A 22,252-nucleotide genomic window follows, 5' to 3' on the forward strand; every position below is an offset into this window, starting at 1 on the left:
CCAGCCTTGGCCTCTCTTCTCACTCCCAGCACTGACCTTGCCAGGCTGGAGTCATCCTCCATTTACCCAAGGACAGGCAACCAGCCCTAGGGCATGGCAGAGGAGGAAACTGAGACTCAGAGAAGGGCAGTGAATGTCTGAGGTCACTCAGCTGGCAAGAGGCAAAGCCAGATTTGAATTTGGGCCTGTCTGATAACAAAGCTGGTGCTCCCAACAACTCCTCTCCTGGTGGACACTCGGTAAATATCCCTGAATGAGTGACAGGCAGGCAGACACAGGAACCCAGGGAAAATACATTATGGGACGGTCTATGGGATCCTCAAGGAGGGTGGTAACTCTGCCTGAGCAAACCAAGGAAGGCTCCCTGGAAGAGGTGCCCTTGAAGGATGAGGGCACTCCAGGCAGAGACTATCATGAACAAAGACCTGAAGATGGGAGGAGTGAGACGGCAGGAAAGATGAAGCACTGGGAGGAGCCTGGGGAGATGACACCAGGCCCAGGTTGTGAAGGGCCTTGCATACCAGGCTGAGGCCTGAGGAGCACACAGAGGTTGGGGAACAGGAGAGCAAAATCCCCTACATTTTAGGAGGCAACTCGATTGAGTGGATCTGGGGAGAGTGGCCTCTTCCATTTGGAGGCTGCTGAGATAGGCAAAAGCTTTGGGGTTGGGACTGAGACCTAGGAGGTAGAGGTTGGGGCAGGGAACCAGACTCTAGACCCACTTTGGAGAGGGGACAACAAGACCTGGTGACCTACTGGCCTCAAGGCATAAGGGTGAAGGGATGTCCATGCCCCCATCCAGTGGACAGAGGCTGGTTTCAGTAAACAGAACCAGAAGTACAGGAGTAGAGCAGCAATGTGGGGAGAAATCCAGGTGGCAACCAGGGGGAGGTGTCCCGAAGGCAGCCAAGAGAATGAGTCAGGACTGAGAAGATAGGTTGAGACTGCAGACAGAGGATGGGGAGAAACTGGGAAGGCTGTGGTGGCCACAGTGGCAGAAGGAATGAAGTAATCAGGGAAGGTGTGCTGAGAGGTGACAAAGGCACCCGTGGTGAAGGACTCTCAAGGAAAGATGAGACTATTTCCCTCCTCACCTGCTGCTGCTGCCTCAGGGTGCCAACCCCAGCACTCATCTGGGTCCATGTGGAATTGGACCTTTCCTGGTGGGCTCCACTTTAGGGAAACCTGATAGCAAATTCCAAACCAATAAGAGCAAATAAATGAGGGGTGATTACTGACAATAGGAGAGGGTACACCACAGGGTGCCTCCAAATAGCATCTCCTCCAGCACGTTTTAAGTGCTTTATAGGTCATTAACTACTTGACAGAGAGAGCCTGACACTTAAAGCAAAGAATTCTGCATCTCTGCCAGGGAAAATCAATCAGAAATGAAGATAGAGCATCACTGGCATTAAGATATACGGGGTGGGCAAAGAGGATTCAATTTACACATAATTTTAAGGCCCTCTCCACTGTGTAAAGTGAGGCAACGGGTATTTGAGCCCATTTATAAAACCCAAACTGGAGTTTAGAAATATTTAACCTCCCCCCTGCCTTTTTTTGTTGTTGTTTTTGTTGTTAATGAACTATTTCAAAGATGGAAAAGTATGGAGACAGGCTTAAACATTTAAGCCCACCACCTGATTCTGTCAAATAACACTATAGCTATATAGCTATGACTGAAGCTTTTGAATGTTATTTGTTTTTTTAAACGCTATTTGTTTTTTCTTCCTGCGTTTTCAAATTCCATCTTCCGGCCCCGCCTCTTCAGGGAGACCTGAAGGCTGACCACCCACCCCTGCCTAAGACATGACTCCTTCCTCTGAAATCCAGGAGTAATTACTGCCTCTTTAATTAACTTGGCAATTAATCACCACCTGCTTGTGAAACAGCTTTTATTGTCCTTGTCCATCTTGCATGTGGGATGTGGGTGGGGGTGGGGACCACGCAGGCAGGGGAGGAGGGAAGGCAGGCTGGGCTCTGCTCAGGGTCCCAGTCTGAGCAGGGTCTGCTGGAAGGAAAGGCTTGATATCCAGGGTGTCGGCTCTGTCCTGGCTCTATATAGGCAACTGCCAGGTACCAGGAACTGAGATAAGCTGGAGATAAGCCCCCAAAAGAGCAGGGGGCAGCTAGCAGGGTAATCTACCCTGTGCTGCCTCAGGACCCTTGTTCCTGCTGCTCCACTCTGACCAGAATGATCTTTCCTCATTGGGTCTTGTTGTGGGTCGAATTATGACCCCTCAAAAGAGATATGTTGAAACCCTAATCACCAATATCTGTGAATGTAACCTGATTTGGAAATAGGGTCTTTGGTGATATAATGACTTTAAGATGAGGTCATAATGGATTAGACTGGGCCCTAGATCCAGTGACTGGCATCCTTATATAAGAAGGGCATGAGAAGACAGACACAGGGAGAACTCACTGTGCCACCAAGCTGGCTCCTCTGCACACCTGAATCTGGCTGTCAAGGAACTAACCCTCCTGCACTCAACTCCAGGAGCAGCTCCTACATCCTCCTTTGTCAGAGGAAGCTCTCCCCTATCCCCTATCAGAGACCACCCTGCAATCAAAAGGACTCACTGCCCTCCCAGCATGCCTGCTCAAGTCAGTTTGCCAAATGATAACCCCTGTGGCTCCCCCAGGAAAATCCTCCCACATGCCCCCCAATCCTCAGAAGTGGGCAAGGTACTCTGGTTTGAGCAGAGTGCTTTTAAATTCCCTGTGATTGGGGGTGTGGAGGTGGGGTGGGGCGGTGGTCAGGGAAGGAAAGGCAGCAGCAGGCTACTAGGATTTTAACACGAAGGCAAGGCTGTCTCACTCATACTGTCAAACGCAGCTCTGGGTACAGCCTGTTCATTGAAACAACTCACCTTCTAACCCATCTTCTGCTCTAATCCAAACTCTCTTTTGATACATCGGAAACTGAGGCCTGGACACTCCACAGGGCATCGCTGTGTAGGGATCTGAGGTCCAGTGATGTAAGCATGTCCCAAGTGACAGGGTTTCTCTGCACCTGTCTCCCCATTCTAGAAGGAGAATGGTGATACCTTCTTCTAGGGATGTTACCAGCCTTAAAAATAGCTCTAGAAACCTATATGTACATTTCCCATGAATTCAATGAACAAACACGTTTTGAGCGCCTCCTGAGTGCCGGGTCCTGGGAATACAGTGTTGCCCGGATGTCCTGACTTCAAGGTGCTACCTATTTGGCAGAAACGGACAAAGAAATGTATTATCCTCGAGGTAGTTAAGTGTTATGATGGAGTGTATAGAAGCAGTGAGGAAAAGGCTACAGATCTCAGGAGGACCCGAAAGAGTAGTGGCGGTCACAGCGAGGGGGAAAAAAGGCAAAGAATGGATACCGCAACCCCCCACCCCCACAGTCTGAGCCCCTTCTTTGCCTTAGCCAATCAGGCGCCAGCATCGCCGGCCTGTCGACCAATCAGAAGCCAGAACAGGAGCTCTAGTCGCCGACAGAGGCTTCCCCCGGGAGGGCGACGGAGCCCGCGTGCCCCGCCTCGCCGCGCCCGGCCCCGCCCTCAGCGCGCCGGCCCCGCCCAAGCCCCGCCCAAGGCCCGCCCCGCCGCGCTGGCCGCGCCTGCCCTGAGTCCCCTGGCCCGCGGCCGGCCGCTGGGGCCGAGTATTGTATCAAGGGCCGAAAAAGGAGGAAAGGGGGGAGGGTGGGACTGCCAAGTGACCGGGAGAGGATTTATAACATTTTCTTTCACCATCGACAATCTTGCACAATGTACGAAAGAGACGGTATCGCCTGGACAGGAGCGTGAGGGCGCGGGCAAGGTAAGCAGCCCCCGGCCGGCGTCTCCGGGCGTAGGGGGCACCGGGAGAAGATCGGGGCGCCACCTCCCACGCCGAGCGGCTGTCGCGGGGTCTGCGTCCGGGTCCGCGCTCTGAAGGGTCTCGTGAGCCTTGAGCAGTGTGGACGCGGCCCCGGAGCGGAGGCATCTCCGAGGCGCTGTGGACGCGGCTCCCGAGCTGAGACGTGTTCCGTGGCCCTGGGGCTGCCGAGGCGGTGTAGACGAGCGCAGGTGAGCCGGCTCAGGCGCCCCCCGGAATCCCGAGGTAGTGGAGACTGATCCCTAAGGCAGGGGTTGGCCGTCCTCGTAACGCGCGGCGGGTGAGACTGGAGGAGACTCGGACTATGCCTCAGGCACCTTGCAGCGACCCAGGGGCAGGTGAGGCTGCGTGGACACGCGCCGCGGAACCGCGAGCGGGTGTGGACGCGGGCGGCTGGCAGACGCGAAAAGTTTGCTGGAGCGCGCGGAGCGGAGGGAGGGTCCGCGCGCAGACGCAGGCGCCGCGCTGGGGCTGGGACCCCGCTCACCGCCGGCCTCAGCCGCTTCCCCCGGCCGGCCGAAGGCGCGCTGGGGGCCCCCCAGACCCCAGCCTCAGCTTCTGCCGCTGAGGTGGAAGAGGGAGTTGGGGAGGGAGTAACTGAACTGAGCCCTAGGGGAAAACCAGACTGACTTCGAGCCTCTCGGGCAGGTCCGCCCAGCGCCCAGGTCCGCTCAGCGCCCGCTCTGTCCCCGCCGGAGCCTGGGGCATCTCCATTTCACTTGTGAGGAATCTGAGGGGCACAGGCCAGCTTGGTGTCCAGACACGCGCTAGTCGTCAGCTGAGGGGACTCAAACCCGGTCCGGTCCAAGCCCGGAGCCCTGCTGCTTCTCTCCTTCCACTTCTGCCTCAGGGAGGAGAAAGGGTGCCAGGCTGATGGGGGGCGGGGGGAGTACAGATGAAACCTGGGCGTGGGGTGTAGGGAGGTCCTGGATTGGGACCCCCGGATCTGCCTCCCACTGCCCTTTTATGGCTCCCGGTGGCCCCACAGCATCAGGCACGGGGATGAATGGGGGAGGGGAGGCAGTGGGGGAGAGTATTGGGCAGGTGATGCTAGGGCTCACCTACCCTGTCCCCAGGGGAGCTGTGTCTGGGGCAGATCCAGTGGGGCAGGGTATCTATGTGACCCTCTTCTGTAGGGGAAGGAAGACACCCAACCCCAGTCTCTGGCACATGGACGGGCAGAAGGGGGCCCAGAGGCCAGAGGGACACCTGCAGGTGCAGGGTGGTTCTTCAGGTGGCTATGTCTCATCTCTCACTACTCTGAGTCTTTTGTCCCCAATCTTACTCCCACACCCTTCTAGTCTCTGTGATTCCTCCTACCACAGGTCCTTTGCACATGTTGTTTGTTTATTGATTGATTGGTTGATTGATTGATCAACAGGTAGTCATCAAACATTGACTGTGTCCCAGGCACAGGCAACTCAGTGGTGAACAAGACAGGTCCAGTCTCTGCCCTCACAGGACTTCCAGATCAGTGCAGGAACATAGATGGTTAACAACAGTTAGGAAAGCGATGGGATGTAGAGACAGGAGGCAACCTTGAGTGGGCATCAGGAAAGGCTTCTCTGCAGAGGTGACAGTGAGTTAGAAGGGTTAATGCCTCAGTATCTGTCACCTCCTCCAGGAAGCCTTCCCTGACCTCCCTGTGACAGGCTCTCATAGCCTGGGAACCACTCCCTCCATGAACATTTTTACGTCATTATTGGGTTAATGTTTGTCTCCTCCGATCAATTGTAAGAGCCATGAGGGCGAGACCTGAATCTCTTCTGGGTAGATGTTAGGCAAAGGGAATAAAGGATGAGTAGAATTTCCCCAGGAAAACTGGAGCTGCTCAGCCAGGTCAGGCATCCAGATGGCAGAAATTTTTCTTTCCCCTTCCCTGGCATGAGTCCTGGGCTCCACATCCCATTTGCTGTTCAGAGATACAAAGTAAAAGAAACCAGCAGGCCCAGTGAGGAAGAGAGCAGGGAGAGGCCTGGTGCAGACAGTCCACTGAAGTGCCAAGGCTGGCCCTCAGAAAGCCAAGGGACCTTTTGAGGGGGAGGCCTGGGAACAGGTGGCTGTCCTATTCTCTGAGCTCAGACCAGCCTACTCCTCATTTTTCTGTCTCAGCTCTGGGAGGCTTGGGTTCCTTCAAATGTCACTTTGGGATAAGGTGGTGCCCAGCAGGGTCCCCAGGAGGGCCAGGGTGCAGGGCCAGAGTAACTGCCCTCCTCCCCGACATCTTAGGCAGACAGGACCCTGGGCAGTGCCTCTCTGACCCAGAGTCAAGCTTGTGGGCCACAAAATGCAGCCCAGGTGATCTGCAGTTCATTTAAACTCCTGCCTGGAAAGTAGGAATCAGGCTGAGAGGGCCAACTCTTATTTTCATTTTTCATAGTTTCTGCACTCAGTGAATTTCTCCCTCCCCCGGCTCTGTCAGACCTGTGCGCCTGGCAGCGTTCCTGCGGCAGATTACGCTCTCACAGATGCCTGACAAAGCTTTTAGCGCCCCCCGCCCTCCCCACTTCAGGGGATTGAGCAGCCTCCACGCACAGCTAGAGAGTGTCTGCTTGCTTTATTCAGGCTCTGGCAGGGACAGAATAAAAACGGCCTCCCCACCCACCCACCCACCCAGCCAGCCCTCCTTACTGGAATTGCCTTAAAAAATTAATTTGCAGTGATTTACTCCCTTCTGTTCTATGGGGATCACCAGCATTTTAGAGATGTATTTAAATTAGATTCACTGCTCCCGGTTACACCGTAACTGTCTCCCCCCACCCAGCAGAAAGAGCACTGGATTTGGAGTCGGCAGCCGTGACTCAGCGATTCACGCCAAGTTCTGCTAATGACGAGCTGTGTGACCTTGGGCAAATTACTTAACCTCTCTGCACCTCCATTGGCTCCTCTGGAAACTAAGGTTAATGATAATCCTTCCCTCACAGGGTGTTGTGAGGATTCAATTAGATAACGCTCAGGGAAGAGCCATGCAACGTGAAGCCCATGTTTTCTGTTCCCCAGTACTGGCTGTCCCTGTAATTAGCCTGGTGACCTTGGGCGGGCCACTCAGCCACTCCTGGCCCTCAATTTCTGCGTCTGAAAAGCACAGGGGTTGTTCTAGGAGATGATGCCACTGAGCTCCCCACCTCCAGCCCTGAGCCCCCACTCACCTCCTCCTGCCCTCTGCCAGACACCCTCCCTTGGCCACCCCTTTCCTCGTTATCCAGGCACTCAGTTCTAATTGGAGGTGGTCCCCTCCCCGGCTGCCTCTCCTCCCGGCTCCCTGTGAAGCTGCAGGGTTTGGGCTCCAGGGGCCTCCCGCTCTTGGCTCATTTCCAGGAGCAATTAGCCACAGGCCTTGGAGGTGGCCTCAGCGGGTGTGTGGCCAGGCCACTGGAAGCCGGGACTCTGCTCCGTCTGTGGCCTGCAGGGCTCCCCCAGGCCCCGGGGTCCCCATTGCCAGTGGTGGGGAGGCTGATTCCCAGGCAAAGCCGTTTCCATCTCTGTACTTTATGACTCCTCGAAGCCCGAGTCTGAGTGTAAATTAGTTCTACCCTGTGCTTTTGTTGGCAACTGTCTGTTCCTTGGAAGCGAGGGGCTTTGTCAGGAAGAACAAAGCTGTTTGGCGTTTTTCTGATTTGGGGGAAGCTTGCTCCTAGGGGAGGGCTCATCGCTTCTCAGTGTCCTCAGACTCGCTCGTTTTGTTTTGGGTTTTTAACTCCTATGGCTTAAGAGTCACATATGTTTGTGTGTGTGTTGGCGGAGGTATTTTTTTTCCTCCTTTTTGGCTTGCATAGTGTATTCCGTGGAAGCTAATTCCAGGGACTGAACTTTTCAAATCACTGCTTCAACAGCTTCGACAAATCTGGACCTAGTTACTCCTGTCATCCATGTGTAAAGATTTAGAAAAAATTCGTAACCCGAGGGTGGGCGGCCTTGAGGACTTACACCTCCTGGCAGCGCGCATTTGCTGGAGACCTGAGGTCAAAACCGAAATGTCATTGAGCACCTCTTGGGACAGGAGGAGGGCGGAGAGAGCGTTGTCTGCTTGGTGCCAGACATCTGGATATTTAGAAAACATCTGGGTGGCTGGATTTTTCAGGTTTCTGCCTGACATTTAATATCACAAACATTGAGCCTGCCTCCCGTCCCCTGCCTCCCAAACACACCCAGCCCCTTCCCTCCCCTTCCTGACGGGTAAGAAACATCCATTCTTTCCAATTCCCCAGCGTTTCCCCCCTACCGGAAATCTGATGGGCTTATGACATCATGGCTGGCTGCTGAGCGATGAAGTGGATGCCACAAAGAAATCCGACATATCAGATGGATTCTGAAATCAGTTTCCCTCCGGCTGTAGTAACAGGCGTGAAGTCAGGAGAATATGAGCTTTGTTTAAAAAACAAAAAATAAAGCTAAGACTTGACCTGTATTAAATACAATTTTTTAAAGCAAACAGACCTTTTGGACATCGTCCTATTTTAATAGAAATGCCGGTTTTTATGAAACGAAAGCGGCTAATAAATCAGACCTGAAGCTGCATGTGAACATTCCATTTCTGTTGAGTTTTTGTGTGTCCTTATTCGCTAATAAAGGAGGAACTGGGAATGGTTTTTCTTCCTTCGTTATTCAAATAGGATAGCTTTTTTTTTTTTTTGAGTCGATAAAATTCACTGGGTAAATTGATGGTTTATGTTTTTTCCAGGAATCCATTTTTATGGAGTGACCTTGGACCTGACCCGGTCTGCAAACATTGTATTTCCCTCTGCTGGTTTTTCTGGCTGTGAAACTGTTAAGAGGATGCAGTTAAGCCTGCTTTTCAGTCTCCTCTCGGCAGGGCAGGGCAGGGACCTGGTGAGCCAGGTCAGTTCTTGGGATGAAAAACCACTTTGAAAGGACAAAGGAGGGGAACAGACAGGGGCCTGTGACATGAGCCCCAGGGCAGCCTGGGAGGAGGCATCCACCATCTTCTCCATCCTCGCGAGAGGGGCTGGAATCCCAGCTCCTCTGTGGGCAAGCTGTGGGGCCCTTCACCTTGCAGCCTCTGCACCTGGGAGTGGGCATAACGACCCCGCCTTGCCTGCTGGGAGAAACTTAGTGCTGGATGCTGCACACCATGCCCGGCCACTTCAAAGGGCTCTGGGGTCCATCTCAGAGCCAGGAGAGGCTGTACGGGTAGCTTCTGGAGTTGAGTCTGGTGCCTCGGTTTGTTTGTGTCTCAGCTCTGCCGGCCACCATCTGCATGACGACATTGATCTGTGTGATATTCTCTGTGCCTTGGTTTCCTCATCTGTCAAACCCTCATAACTTCATACATGGGGCAGTTGAGAGAACCAATGTAGTAAGTGCTCCCCAAGCATTAGCTTTTATGTGAGACGTGCCCCTGAGCCCAGCAGGCGGGCTTCTGGGTAGAACTGTTGGGCTGGGATGGGAGGGCCTGTGCCCAGCTGAGCACAGATAGAGGATGATCAAGGACTGAATAGAGCATCCCTCCTCTCTCTCTGCATGGAACATTCTGTGGCTCCCCATTGCCTAAAAGGAATAAAGTTTACCTCCATAGCTGGGCCCCAGGTACCTCGCACTTGGGCCTCATGCACTGTTCTCTCCCCTTGTTTGCCATCCTCCCAGCTGGAGCACACCACCTTCTCTGCACTCAGTACTCATGGGTAGGTCACGTTTTCAAGTATCTGCCATCACTTTATTCTGGATACTTTGCATGGATTAACTCATTTGATCCTCACACCAACCCATGCAAGGTTATCATTCCTAGTTTAGAGCCAAAAACTGAGGGGTTAAGGATCTTGCCTCAGGTACCAGAGCCTGGATTGGAGCCAGGGGTTGGGCTCCTACACCATCCACTTAACCCCAGCCCCGCTGGCTCCACTGTGCCTTCCTCCTCCTGTTTCCCACCTCATCCCTAAAGCCAGAGCACCTGCCTTCTCAGAATGCCTGCCCCATCTCTGTTTGCCAAGACCCTTACACCACCCTGGCCAAAAGGCCTTCCCACTCCACCCTCCCGCCGGGTCATCCGAGGAATGCTGGCGGGGCCCCAGGCACCCCTCTCAGGGTGTGGCCCTCCATGGTTGGCCTGTGGGGCCCTGGTCCACCTCAGCTACAGGCCAGGAGCTGGGCTGTGGCCAGCTTTGAGCCTCCCACAAGGTACTCACTGAGGAACTACTATGTGCAAGATGTGAGGACTCATATGGCAGGTGCCCACACGCAGCCTGGTCTTCTCTCCCAAACTCCAGGCCCATCCAGCTGATGCCTTTTGCCTGCCACATCTCAGCAGGTCACAAACTGAGCTCTTGAAATTCCTCGCCACAACCCTCCCCGTCTCAGGTAACAGCACCTTCATTTTCCACTTTGTTCCTCAGGCCAGAAACCTTGGGATCATCTTTGACGCCTGCCTCTCTCTCTCTTTCATAATGTCTGGCTCTCTCTCTCTGCCGCACCCCTCCTTCACCATCAGCAAATACCCCTGGTTCCACTTTCAAAATATCCCAGCAGTTTGGCCCCTTCTCCACCTGCACTGCCTCCCTGTACAAGTGCCACAGCCTCCTCATGGTTCTCCTGCTTCCCCTGTGGCCCCCTGGGACCCATTCTCCATGCAGCAACCAGAGCGGCCCGGTTAGAACTTCAGTGAGATTCAGCACTCATCTGCCCAGATCCCAGCAATGGCTCCCAGCTCATTCAGGGTCAAAGCAGGGTCCTGCCTGGGGTCCCCGCTTACTCCCCTCTGACCTCAGCTCCTGCCACCCCCCATCTCACTCACTGACCTCCATCATACCATGTGTATTCCCACCTCAGGACCTTTGCACTTGCCGTTCCTTTTCTCCAGTGCCTACTTCCTTCTGATATTTACATGACTCCCTCTTTTACTTCAGGGATCTCATCAAATGTCGCCTGCTCAGAGAGACATTCCGTTGCCGCCCTCCCCCAGCCTTTCCCCACTCTGTTGTTCTTTCCCTGCTCTGCTGCCTCTCAGCAACTATTGCCACTTGACCTTACATCATATATGTATGTATCTGTTACTAGAACGTAAGCTGCACTAGGGCAGAGGTCCGGCTGTCTTCCCACTGCTGTATCCCTGATGGTCAGTAAACATTTCTTGCGTGAAAAGCTAGCTGGAAGGACTCCATGCAGGGACGGCAAGTATTAAACACCTGCTCTGCGCCAGGTTCTGTGCTGGGTGCTGAGGCGACACATGTGAACAAGACCCCCTGTCCCACCCACAGCCGTAGTCTGGGTCGAGAAACCAACACTGAGCAAGAAACCACAAAGCAGGTGGAATGGGGTGGTGTCCGGGAACGAGCTCAGAGGAGGAATTGGTCCAGCCAGTTGGAGGGAGCTTCTTGAAGGATTGGGCATACACGGGGCAACCTGGAAGATGAAGAGGAATTGGGCAGGGAGGAGAGTCGGGTGGACAGGTGGGCAGTGTGCTCCAGGGGCTGAGGGCCAGCCTGGTGGGCAGGTGGTTCCCATTAAAGGTCAATAGAGAGCAGATGGGAGGAGAGAAGGGCAGGTTTTCCAGGTTGGGGCTACCACGTGGGGAAAGGCCCCAAGGCAGTAATGTGTGTGGGCAGTGTGGCGGATGGGAATGGATCGGGGAAGGTCTTAAGTGCTGCCTGGAGAGGTGTTAGGAGAAGCGCAGGCCCTGGGCTGGGATCCTGGCTCGCTCTCCAGCGGTGTGATCCTGGCTCGCTCTCCAGCGGTGTGATCCTGGATGCATTCCGTAGCTAGGTTTTCCCTTGGTTTTCCTGTCAGTGGACTCCCGACTTACATGCCTTTTCTGCTGCATGTCCTGCCTCACAGAGAGGGTGAGACTTAAGCCTGGAGGGATCCAGGGTAGAGAGGAGAGTGCCAGGAAGAGCATGGGGAACAGGGGGAAGAGAGTGTGCAAAGACATGGGGCCCTTCTCCCGGATGTGTTTCTCCAGTCACTCCCTCAGAGAGCAGAGAGGCAGGGAAGGCAGTGATGGGGGAGGCCTGGCTGTCCCCAGTGGGGGCCAGGCCTGGGGCATGTCCAGTTCTCCATGTGAGGGGCCACCCAGCTTTGGCCTCACACTCTGCTGAGCACCACAGCCCTGAGACACAGGCCCTGGGTGCTGGAGAAGCCAAGGCTCAGAGCAGAGAAGTGACTGGCAGCCACGTTACCACATAGCTGGTAAATGGCTGACAAAGGGCTTGAATCCAGACCGGCCTGGCCCCGCGCCCTGCTGCCCTTTTGCAAGACTGAGCCATATCCTGTGGGTGGGCCGGGTCTGGGGGAGCACAGGTGAGAGCCGGCTCATGCCAGCCTCCAAGACTGAGTCCCAGGCCCCCACCGCTGGGCTGCTCTGATCAAGGCCACTTCCTCCTTTGGGGAAGGTGAGTCAGGCCTCTGGAAGCCCTCTGAGCCTCTGCCCTTGGCTGGAGCTTCTCTGAAGACTCTGGAAGCTCCTAGAATGTTCCAGGATTATTGACTCCCTGAGGCCTCCCAACCACCCCTTGCACAGGAGCTGTTGTTATCCCCATTTTATAGCTCAGGAAACTGAGGCTCAGAGAGGAGCAGTTTCGCAGGGGAGGCACACAGGTTAAATGGGGAGGTCCTGCGGAGTTCAGTCTCTGAGGCTACTTTGGTGACAGAGGGCCTGGCTCCATGTACAGCTGAGAGCTGGTGCTGGGGCCTAAAGCGGGAGATTCAGGGGGCTAATTTCAGCCCATGCTAAGAACTTTCTTCCAGGTATGCCCAAGATGGAGTCTTTGCAGGAGTTTCAACAACCCCTGCAAGTAGAGGGAGGGGAGATTAAGGTCATGTTGGATTGAGCAGTTGAAGTTTCTTTGACCTCTCCAAGCCTCAGTTTCCTTATCTGCGAAATGGGGATATTCACACCTAGCTGTCAGAGGCATTGGTTGTCAAAGAGCCCAAGAAGGTGCCTAGTAAGTGCCACTGTGCCCTCCTGGGGCTCCCTAGCTTCCCCTATAACAGCCAGGCTTAGAGGGTAGAGTGGGAAAGGGGCAGCTCCAACAGCCCTGTCCCTGCGGAGCAGCTCTGCAAACCCCACTGCCCCCCAGGCATGGGAGTTGGAGGGGTGGGTCAGGCTGGGGGCCCCAGACATCCGCCTCCTGGTCTCATCTGTCAGCTGGGCCATGTGTTACCTTGAGTAATGGGGAGGCCCCATAATCACGTTTTTTTTTGGCTGTGCCTCACAGCTTGCAGAAATCTTAGTTCCCCGGCCAGGGATCGAACCCAGGCCCCCTGCAGTGGAAGTGCAGAGTGCTAACCACTGGATTGCCAGGGAAGTGCCCCCCACAATGACTTTTTGAAAAGCACAGCCGACCCAGGCCTCTTGCCACCACTGACACTGGCCTCCAGGAGGCAGGGCTCACATTTCATCTTTGTAAGAACTTCACTGCTCTAAATCACAGCCCCACCCAGGCTAAGCCCAGAGCCTCCCTGCCCTCCAGAGCTTCCTGGGTTCTTGGTTGGGAAATGGCTCAATGCCAGGACCCAGAGAGCTGGGGGAATTCCACTACAACGGGCTCTGTCTCAGTGCTCCAGGCAGTTGGTATTTATTGAGCACCTTCTCTGTGCTGGAGACTTTCCCTATCTTTGCTCAAATAATTCTTGAGATGGGCCTGTGATCTCATCTCGAGGGAGAAAAAGCCAAGGCTCATGTCGTGGGAGAGACAGCCAAGGCTCGGGGAGAAGCAGCAGCTCGGCTGAGCAGTATCAAGCTGGGCTTCTACCCCTGGGCGTGAGCGTTCTCTGCATCCTGCATCCCGGGGGCGGGGTCGGGGGTGGGGGTGGGGGCGTTCTCTGCATCCTGCATCCCGGGGGTGGGGGGGTGGGGCAGGGGCGGGCGAACTGGCTTCTCAGCCCTGGAATGTGATGGGTGAGGAGGGGGAGACTCTGGGCTTTGCAGGAGGACAGATCCAGACCCAGTCCTGACTCTGCGCTCGTATCCTTGCGCATTCTCTTCCCCCTGCTCATCATGCTTTTCCTGGCAGACTCCTCTCTACCCTGGGTCTCTCTTGGCTTAAGTCTCACCCTCTCGGTGAAGCCACTTTTCAAATCCTGCCCCCACTGAAGTTGGAAGGGAGGAGAATAAGGGACAGAGCATGTAAATGGGGAACGGCACAGGCAGAGGCAAGAGGTCGGGAGTGGGCCTTTGAGAGCCCATCATCTGGGAAGGTGGAGCCAGGCAGAGGGGAGGAGGCCTGGGTTGGGCTGCCCTGTCCCCACTCTGGGGCTTTGCCCAGGCTGTCCTCCCTGCCTGGCCTGCCCTGCTCCTTCTCCGCCTGTCCAAGCCTTTAAGTCCCTGCTCAGTGGAGTTCCCTGTCCATCTCTTCCTGAGCTACCCCCTCCACACCCTCCTTCCCCGGTGTTCCCACGGCCCCAGTGCCCCCTTGATGTGAGCAGTCAGTGACCCAGATCACACAGGTTTGTGTCCTGCCTGAGTGTGGCGGCAAGGTCCTCGACTCAAATCCTGGCTCTGCCCCTCGCCCACTGGGTGACCATGGAGAGGCTCCTTCACGTCTCTGTTTTTTCCTCTGTAGACAGTAGCCGCCCCCAACTCACCGGGTTCTCTAGGGGATTAAATGAGGTTGTGCTTATAAAGCAGCAAACCACACCGCCTCCGAAAGTCAGCCAGCTGGGACACACAGGTCCATGCACGTCGTTATTAGTATTTGTGAGTCTCTCGAGGGCAGGGCCTTGTGTCTGGTGTCTGGTGTCCTGCTCACTGCAAGGCAGAAGGGGAGGGGGGCTTGGCGATCGCTTCCAGGACAAATGGGCAGCCTGTTCTCCTGTGCAAATGTGAGCTCTAATAAAACTAGCAGTAACCTAAATAGTTATCGTGTATTGAATGCCTACATCATCTTGTTTAATCCTGACTACTCTTCAATGTGGGAATTGTTAGACCCAATTGGCAGATAATATAATTGAGGCTCAGAGATCTTAGGCCTGAAATCCAGAGAGTGAGGAGCTGAGTTGGGTTTTGCACCTGGGTCCGGCTGTGTGCTGGGTAGGACTCTGTCCTGTTATGCCCTTTGCTGAATAGTCCAGACACCCCCTCCTCTCCCTCCCGGGTGCCCTTCCCCATCGCCAGGCCACCCCTTGGAGTCACTGGGGTGAGGCGCTGTAGACTTAGGGATCCATGTGATCTATCTGTTCATGAGTCCTGTACCCTGGGACACACGCACACGCATGTGGATGTACATTCGCATACATATACCGGACCTCCTATGACACACGCACACATGTGCACATACATACACACACATACACTCAACCTCCAGGGCCAGTGAGCTCCCGTCACAGTCTCCAGAGCCACGTCTCCGCCACGCCTCTGCAACTGCATCCGTGTGAAGTCTGTGTGAAACGTTTGAGTCGAGCTGTCACTGCTCATCGATTTGTTGGCCTCAGTCCCCAAGCTGATTTCACTGGAGTTCCAGCCGGCTCATCATTCATGGGGTCGGATGGAGCTTGGGGACTCCCCACCCCGGTTCAGTGTCCCCAGTGCAGTGGGGGTGGCAAGGGAGGAGCCAGCACACTCCATCCAGTCTCATCGGGCCCAGCACCGGGGAAGCCTGGGACCTTGCTGGGGGCCCCGGGCAGCTCACGTAACCTCCCTGAGCTCCGGTGTCCTCATTTGTTCAGTGACCCCACAGCTCCAGTCCATCCACGCTGTCTACCCGGCCAGGCTGGATTTGAGGCTCAAGTAGGACAATGAATGTGGAGGATTAAAGGAAGAAGAGCAGAAGAATGGAAAGTGGTGGCTCGGGGTGGTATTCAGAGGAGTCCTGGCTGCTGGGGTCCCCCTGGGCCAGCTGGGGAAGGTGCTGCATAAACCGTAAGTGGTTCGGAACCAAGGTGGGGAGTGGGCCCGCCCTGAATCATCTTCCCTTGAACTCAGATCTGGGAGCCACCCGTAGCTGCACCCATCCCAGCAGCCTCTGACAGAGCGTGGGCAGCCCTCAGGCAGGGAAGGGGATTTGGGGCTCTTCAAAGTGGTCACGTGGTGGGCTCGAGGTGCCAGTGGTCAGGGGATAAAGGCAGTGATGGGGCTGGGAGGACCCACATGGGCATTGAGCCTCGGGCAGGCCAGCTCAGGGAGGAGCAAGCCTGCACCCTGCAGAGCTTCACTTATTCATTCGTTCGTTCATTCATTCATTCATTCTGCACATGTTTGTTGAGCCCCTCATTTGTGCCATGCAGACCCCGTGCTCAGTGTTGGGTACAGGGCAGTGAACAAGACCTCTGCCCTCATGGAGATCACTTTCTAATGGAGGAACACAGACAAAAAACACAATAAGGAAGTAAAATATATGAGGTCCAGAGTGATACGTGCTAAGAAGAAAAATAAAACAGGGAAGGAAAACAAGGGGTGGATTTTTTTTTTTTTCATTTATAAATAAGGTGTCCAAGGAAGGTCTAATTGAGAAAGTGACATTTGAGCAAAAACGGCAAGAAGGTGAGGAGGTGAGTCAGATAGCTCTCTGGGGGGAGAGTATTCCAGCCAGAGGGATCAGCCGGGGCAAAGGCCTGGAGCGGGGAGCGTGCCTGGCACGGTCAAGGAATAGCAAGGAGGCCCGCGTGGCTGGAGGGGAGTGAGGGAGGGGGAGGCGGTAGCAGATGAGCTCAGAGAGGAAATGGGGGCCAGATGGTGAGGCCTCCTGGACTCACCATTTAAAAGGATCCCTCTGGCTGCTGAGTGGAGAATAGACTGGGGGAGGGGCAAGGGCAGCACCAGGGAGACGGATAGGAGGCTGTTGAAAATAATCTAACAGGATTTGCTGATGGATTCGATGTGGGAGAGAGACAGAGAGAGCGAGAAAGAGCACATGAGCGGGCAGAGGTGTCAAGGATGGTTCCAGAGGGTCCTGGCCAAATTGTTGGAAAGGCTGGCTGGGCTTAGAGGCTCTGCAGAGACCCTAAGGGAGGCCAGGGATGCTGCAAAGGTGAGGGGTGGCTGAGCCCCAAACAATCAGATGCCACGGCCAAGAGGGGTCTCCAGTTTGGCAGCCCCTGGTGGACTAGAAAGCTGGGGCTTTCTGTGCCCACGGGGGCTACAGGGATCCCAGCCCAACCCCAGGAAAGGTCACCCTCTCTGTGCTCTGGATTGGGGCTGGACTTAAAGTGGTCCATGGCAGATAGGAACCCTCTCCACACATCCTTCCTACCCATCCACTCATCCATCCACCTACCCACCCTCCTCCCTGTTCCTCCTTCCCTCCTCCCTGCCCACCCACCATCCTTCTTCCCACCCACCCAGCCCCACCTCAGCACCCCAACTACTCAGGCACTGTCCCAGGCACTGGGGCTGTGTCCGTGAACTCAGCAGACAAATCTCTGCTCTCGTGGACTGACATCCAGTGCGTCCATGCCTGAAGCAACTTCTCCACAGGGCAGAATAAGACCGAAGGATACTCTTACTTCTTTCCAATTTAAGGTCACTCACAAGTTTGTGACTACATATGATTTGACTGTTGAACATTTCTAAGTCATTTCATACAAAGTCACCATCACTAAAAAAAACTTTGGTCAGGCCATGACTCCTGGTTTGGGTTCCAAAAAAGACTGGCAGAATTGAGGGCTCCATGCTGCTGAGACTCAAGGATGAGGGGTCCCAAGGAGATGGTCTTTATACCCAGGCACAGAGGGGAAGAGGGCATTTGGGGTGGAAAACACAGCACACCCAAAGGCACAGGGTATGTGGAACAGGGTGGGTGCATGGGGATAGGGGGAGACTGAAAAGCCAGCTGGGCTGACCACGGAGGGTCTCCTAGGCCCTGATGGAGCATCTGTCCTTTGTTCTGAGGGCAGTGGGGAGCCATTGAAGGTTTCTGAGCTGGGAAGTGACCCACCCTGTGCTGGAGGCACCACAGAGGATGAGAAATAAGAAAAAGCAAATGGTTTGAGGCAGGCAGACCAGTGAGGAGGCTGTGGCCTTGATCAGTAGGGATGCTGAGACCTGAGCCAGGAGAATGAGGGGTCCAGGGGGATGGATATGGGATCGGGGGTAACGGTATAGATCTGGTAAGTGGGGGTGGCAGTGCTTGTTGGGACCCTCCCAGTCGCCACGTCAGATAACCTCACACCAGACATGCCCCTACTGCAGCGGCCCCACCTCGGAAAGGTCCCTATCCACACCTGGCCCTCTGCCCCACCCGTACCTGGCACCATCCTGGACCCTCTCTCCCCTACATTGATGCCATCTCCAAGTCGCTTTGATTCTTCCCCAGTGTATCCCTCCTCCATACCTGTACAGCCCCAGGCTGGGCCCTGCCTCTCCAGGCTTGGACTAAGGCCATGGCCTCCTCATGGCCTTATGCCTCCAGCCTTGTACTTCTGGTCCATCCCCTGAAGAACAGCCAAAGAGATCTTTCTAGAGCCCGAGTCTGGCATGCCACCCTCCTCATCCTCATGGTGTTCCATTGCCCTGAGGAAAGCCCACCCAGCACAGGCCCTCCTCGGCCTGCCTGCTCCCCTCTGCAGCCCATGCTTTTCAACACATTCAGCCCCAGACTGAACTTCTTGTTCCTGCTTCACTCATTTAGCTAAGGTTTATTGTGTGCCTACTCCACGCTGGCACCACACTTGCATCGAAGGTTGGCAACTGTGTGAGAGGAGAGAGACTCGGTCACAGGGTCTGGGAACAGGTAAGGCTCTCTAAGGACAAGACAGCTGAGCTGAGAGCCAAGGGATGTGCAGGAGGAGGCGAGGCGGAGGGGGAGGGCGTTTCGAGAAGAAGGAGCAGCTAGAGCAAAGGGCCTGAGGCAGACACCAGCGGGACCTGTTGGCGGAAGCAGGGTCCTGTGCCCACATCAAGGCATCCACTACGTGGTACCCCACTCTTGTTCCAAGTTGGCAGCCTGGGAGGGGCAGGGGCCGAGCCTGGGCGGGTGGCAGAGTGCACTCCTGGGGCTATGGGGTAGTCTGAGGTGTGGGGCATTTTCTCATTTAAAAAATAGGTTTATTAAGATATTTATCATTTTATCATTTTTTAAAAAAGCTTTATTGAGATATAACTCACATACCATAAAATTCATCCTTATAAAGTACATAATTAAGTAATTTTTAGCATATTTATAGGGTTGTGCAACCATCACCACTGTCTAACTCCAGAATGCCTTCATCATCCCCCAAAGAAACCCTGTACCCATTTCTCACATCCCATTTCTCCCTACTCCCAGTGCTGGGTAACCAGTAAACTACTTTCTGTCTCTATGGATTTGCCAGCTTTGGACATTTCACATAAATGGAATCAGAAATATGTGACCTTTTGTGTCTGGCTTCTTTCACTTAGCAGAATTTTTTTTTAAGATTCATTCCTGTTGTAGCATGCATCAGTACATCATGCCTTTTTATGACCAAATAATACTCCACTGAATGGCTGGACAACATTTCCTCATCTCATTCATCCATTCATCAGCTGCTGAGCCTCTAGGTTGCTTCCACTTTGGGGCTGTTATGAATGACGTTGCTATGAACATTCCGTACAAATGTTGCGTGGATGTGTATTTTCATTTCTCTTGGGTAGAGACCTAGAGGTGGAATTGCTGGGTTATATGGTAACTCTTGTTTTGTTTTGTTTTGTTTTGTTGCTTTGTTGTTGTTGTTTTAAAAATAAATAATTTATATCTATTGGCTGCATTGGCTCTTTGTTGCTGCACGCGGCACGTGTGGCAGTTGTGGCAAGCGAGGGCTACTCTTCATCGCGGTACGCAGGCTTCTCATTGCGGTGGCCTCTTTTGTGGAGCACAGGCTTCTAGGTGCTCGGGCTTCAGTAGTTGTGGTGCACGGGCTTAGTTCGTCCGTGGCATGTGGGATCTTCCCAGACCAGGGCTCAAACCCGTGTCCCCTGCATTGGCAGGCGGACTCTTAACCACTGTGCCACCAGGGAAGTCCCTTGTTGTTTGTTTTGATTTTACTTTTTGGCCACACTGTGTGGCATGTGGGATCTTAGTTCCCCAACCAGGGATTGAACCCTTGCCCCCTGCACTGGAAGTGCGGAGTCTTAACCACTGGACTGCCAGGGAAGTCCCTATATAGTAGCTCTTTGTTTAACCTTTCAACAAGTGGCTAGACTGTTTTCCACAGTGGCTGCACCATTTTCCATTCCTACCAGCAGTGTATGAGGGTCCCGACTTCTCCACCTCCTCAACGAGCTGCGTTACTGCTTGTCTTTTGATTACAGCCGTCCCAGTGGGTGAGCAATGGCATCTCATTGTGGTTTTGACTAGTGACGGATGATGTTGGGCATCTTTTCATGTGCTTCTTGGCCACTTACACATCTTCTTTAGAGGATGTTCACATTCCTTGCCTGTTTTAAAATTGGGTTATTTGTCCATCTATTGTTTTTTGGTTTTGCTTTGTTTTGTTTTGTCTGTTGGTTTTTTGGCTATGCCGAGTGGCCTGCAGGATCTCAGTTCCCCAATCAGGGATTGAACCCGCGCCCCCGGCAGTGAAAGTGCCGAGTCCTAACCACTGGACCGCCAGGGAGATCCTGTCCTTTTATCGTTGAGTTGTAAGAGCGCTTCACGTCTCTGGATACAAATCCCTCATCGGGGAAAAGGAGTTGGGACACCAGGCCAAGAAGCCAGGCCCTGGGCTCCCCTGAGCTCCGTTCTGCCAGTCCTGGGGGCTGTCTCCATGGTCTCGGGGAGGGACTCCGGTGTTACCTTCTGCCTCCAGCTCCGTCGCGCCCACTGCCTTGATTCACCTGAGACCCCACAGGGTGAGCACTTCGCAGGGACTACCGTGCCTCCACGCACTGGGGCCCAGGCCTAGCTGCTGGTTTTCACATCAAGGAAAAGGGAAAATGCGGACACTGTCAGAGGTGACCGCAGAGAAGCCGCCACCTGTTCCCAGCCCTCTGCGACACGACCACAGTCTCGGCTGCGGCAGATGAGCCGCCTCTGTGGCCCAGAGGTCAAGACAGCGGCCTGCCCGGGCACACGCCCGACGGGCAGGCCGCAGGGGGAAGACACAGGGCTGTCTGCGCGAGGGACGCCTGCCAGGGCAGCCGCAGCCCCCTCGGGCCAGGCCCTCCCTCGCCCTGCTTATTTAAACTTTCCTGAACTTTCCACAGTTTGTAAGCTGAGCTCCTGTAACTTCGAGAATCAAGGCAAATGGTAAAAAAACAAAACCCAACCACAGCTGCTGGCTGATTTGGCTCAGACATTGGGGAGTTCTTTTGCTGTGGCTGCCCGGGGCTGGGTGCTGGGCTGAAGCTCAGGAGCAGCGCTGGCTGGGCCTGTCACATGGGCTCTCGCCTCCCTCGACAGCTCTCTGGACTGGGGTGTTTGCCCAGCCGGCAGCCCCCAGCCTCGCGCCCTTGCTTATGACTGTGTGTGTGTGTGTGTGTGTGTGTGTGTGTGTGTGTGTGTGTGTGTGTGTATCGGGGGTGTGGGGATAGGGAGGTTGGGTCTGGGCCACTGCAAAGCTGCTGCCCTCGAGGGCACAAGGTAGAAAGAAGGAAAGAGGCCTGACAACTCAAGGAGAGGGGCCCCAGGCACAGCTGAGGGCCTGAGGTGCAGCCTCTGGAAGCTAGGGCGGGATCGACAGGTGGGGGAGTTCTCAACTGTCCTTCGAGGAGGGTGACGATTTCAAAAAGGCCGTAAAGGCATTCAGGCAGAGGACAGCAAGCACAAAGGCCTGGCACATTGGGGAACTCACTGGGCAGAGCTGTCATCCCGGGGGTGGAGAGAAGCAGGTGAAAAGCCACATGAGGCTGACTGTCCCTGGGCCCCCCGGTGCCTGGCCAGGAGCCCACCTCCCCCACGGCTTTCCGAAGTGCTAAGGGAGCCTCCCGCCCCCTCCCTAACCTTTGCCCCGCCCCTCAGTCTGGTTCCCACATCTCTCCCCTCCAGCCCCGCTGGCTGCTCTCCCAGACAGCGTGCTCTTTCTTTGCAGGATTGGGCCTCGGGCTGCTCCTCACTCCCGCAGCGCCCCAGCTGGGCCTGCCACCCACCACCTGCCACCCGCCCACGTGGAACCCCCTCTGCCCCTGCTGGCGGCGGCGTTGGCAGGCCCTGGGCCCTGAGGCCCCTCTGCTCACGGATTACGCAGCAGCCGGTGGGCTCGGGAGCCAGAGCGAGAGATTTATTGTGGTTTTTAGGGGGCGTTTAGGAGCCGATGTGATAATGTCTGTGAACGCACTTTGTAAACTGTAACGGGGGCGTGCCATGCACACGTGAGGGGACTGTGGCTGGGGAGGGGGTGGTAGCCCCGCCCCCAGAGGACATCCTGGGACTCAGCCTGGAAACCCCTCCAGTCCCGGGGGTGGAGAAGCCCTGCCGGGCTCTAGGGCGGGAGTCCCAGGCCCGTCTGTGTCACCAGGCAGCTCTGAAATGAGCTGCGAGCCAGAAAATTGCCTGGGTCCCGCCCTCATCTGAGAGGCCCAGTAGCACTGCAGTGACAGTGACATGCTTCC

General features: G+C 55.0%; 1 protein-coding gene across 1 annotated transcript in view; it reads left to right on the plus strand.

Moving 5' to 3' along the window:
• The first annotated feature begins 3,598 nt into the window (after nucleotides 1–3,598).
• Nucleotides 3,599–22,252, plus strand: part of TCF20 (transcription factor 20) — a 190,311-nt gene continuing 171,657 nt past the window's right edge. Inside the window, exon 1 of the mRNA XM_057741089.1 lies at nucleotides 3,599–3,801. The gene's annotated coding sequence lies outside the window, so the exon portion shown is untranslated. The remainder of the gene's footprint in view (nucleotides 3,802–22,252) is intronic.

This window comes from Hippopotamus amphibius, chromosome 7 (genome assembly GCF_030028045.1).
Source record: "Hippopotamus amphibius kiboko isolate mHipAmp2 chromosome 7, mHipAmp2.hap2, whole genome shotgun sequence".
Lineage (NCBI taxonomy): Eukaryota > Metazoa > Chordata > Mammalia > Artiodactyla > Hippopotamidae > Hippopotamus > Hippopotamus amphibius.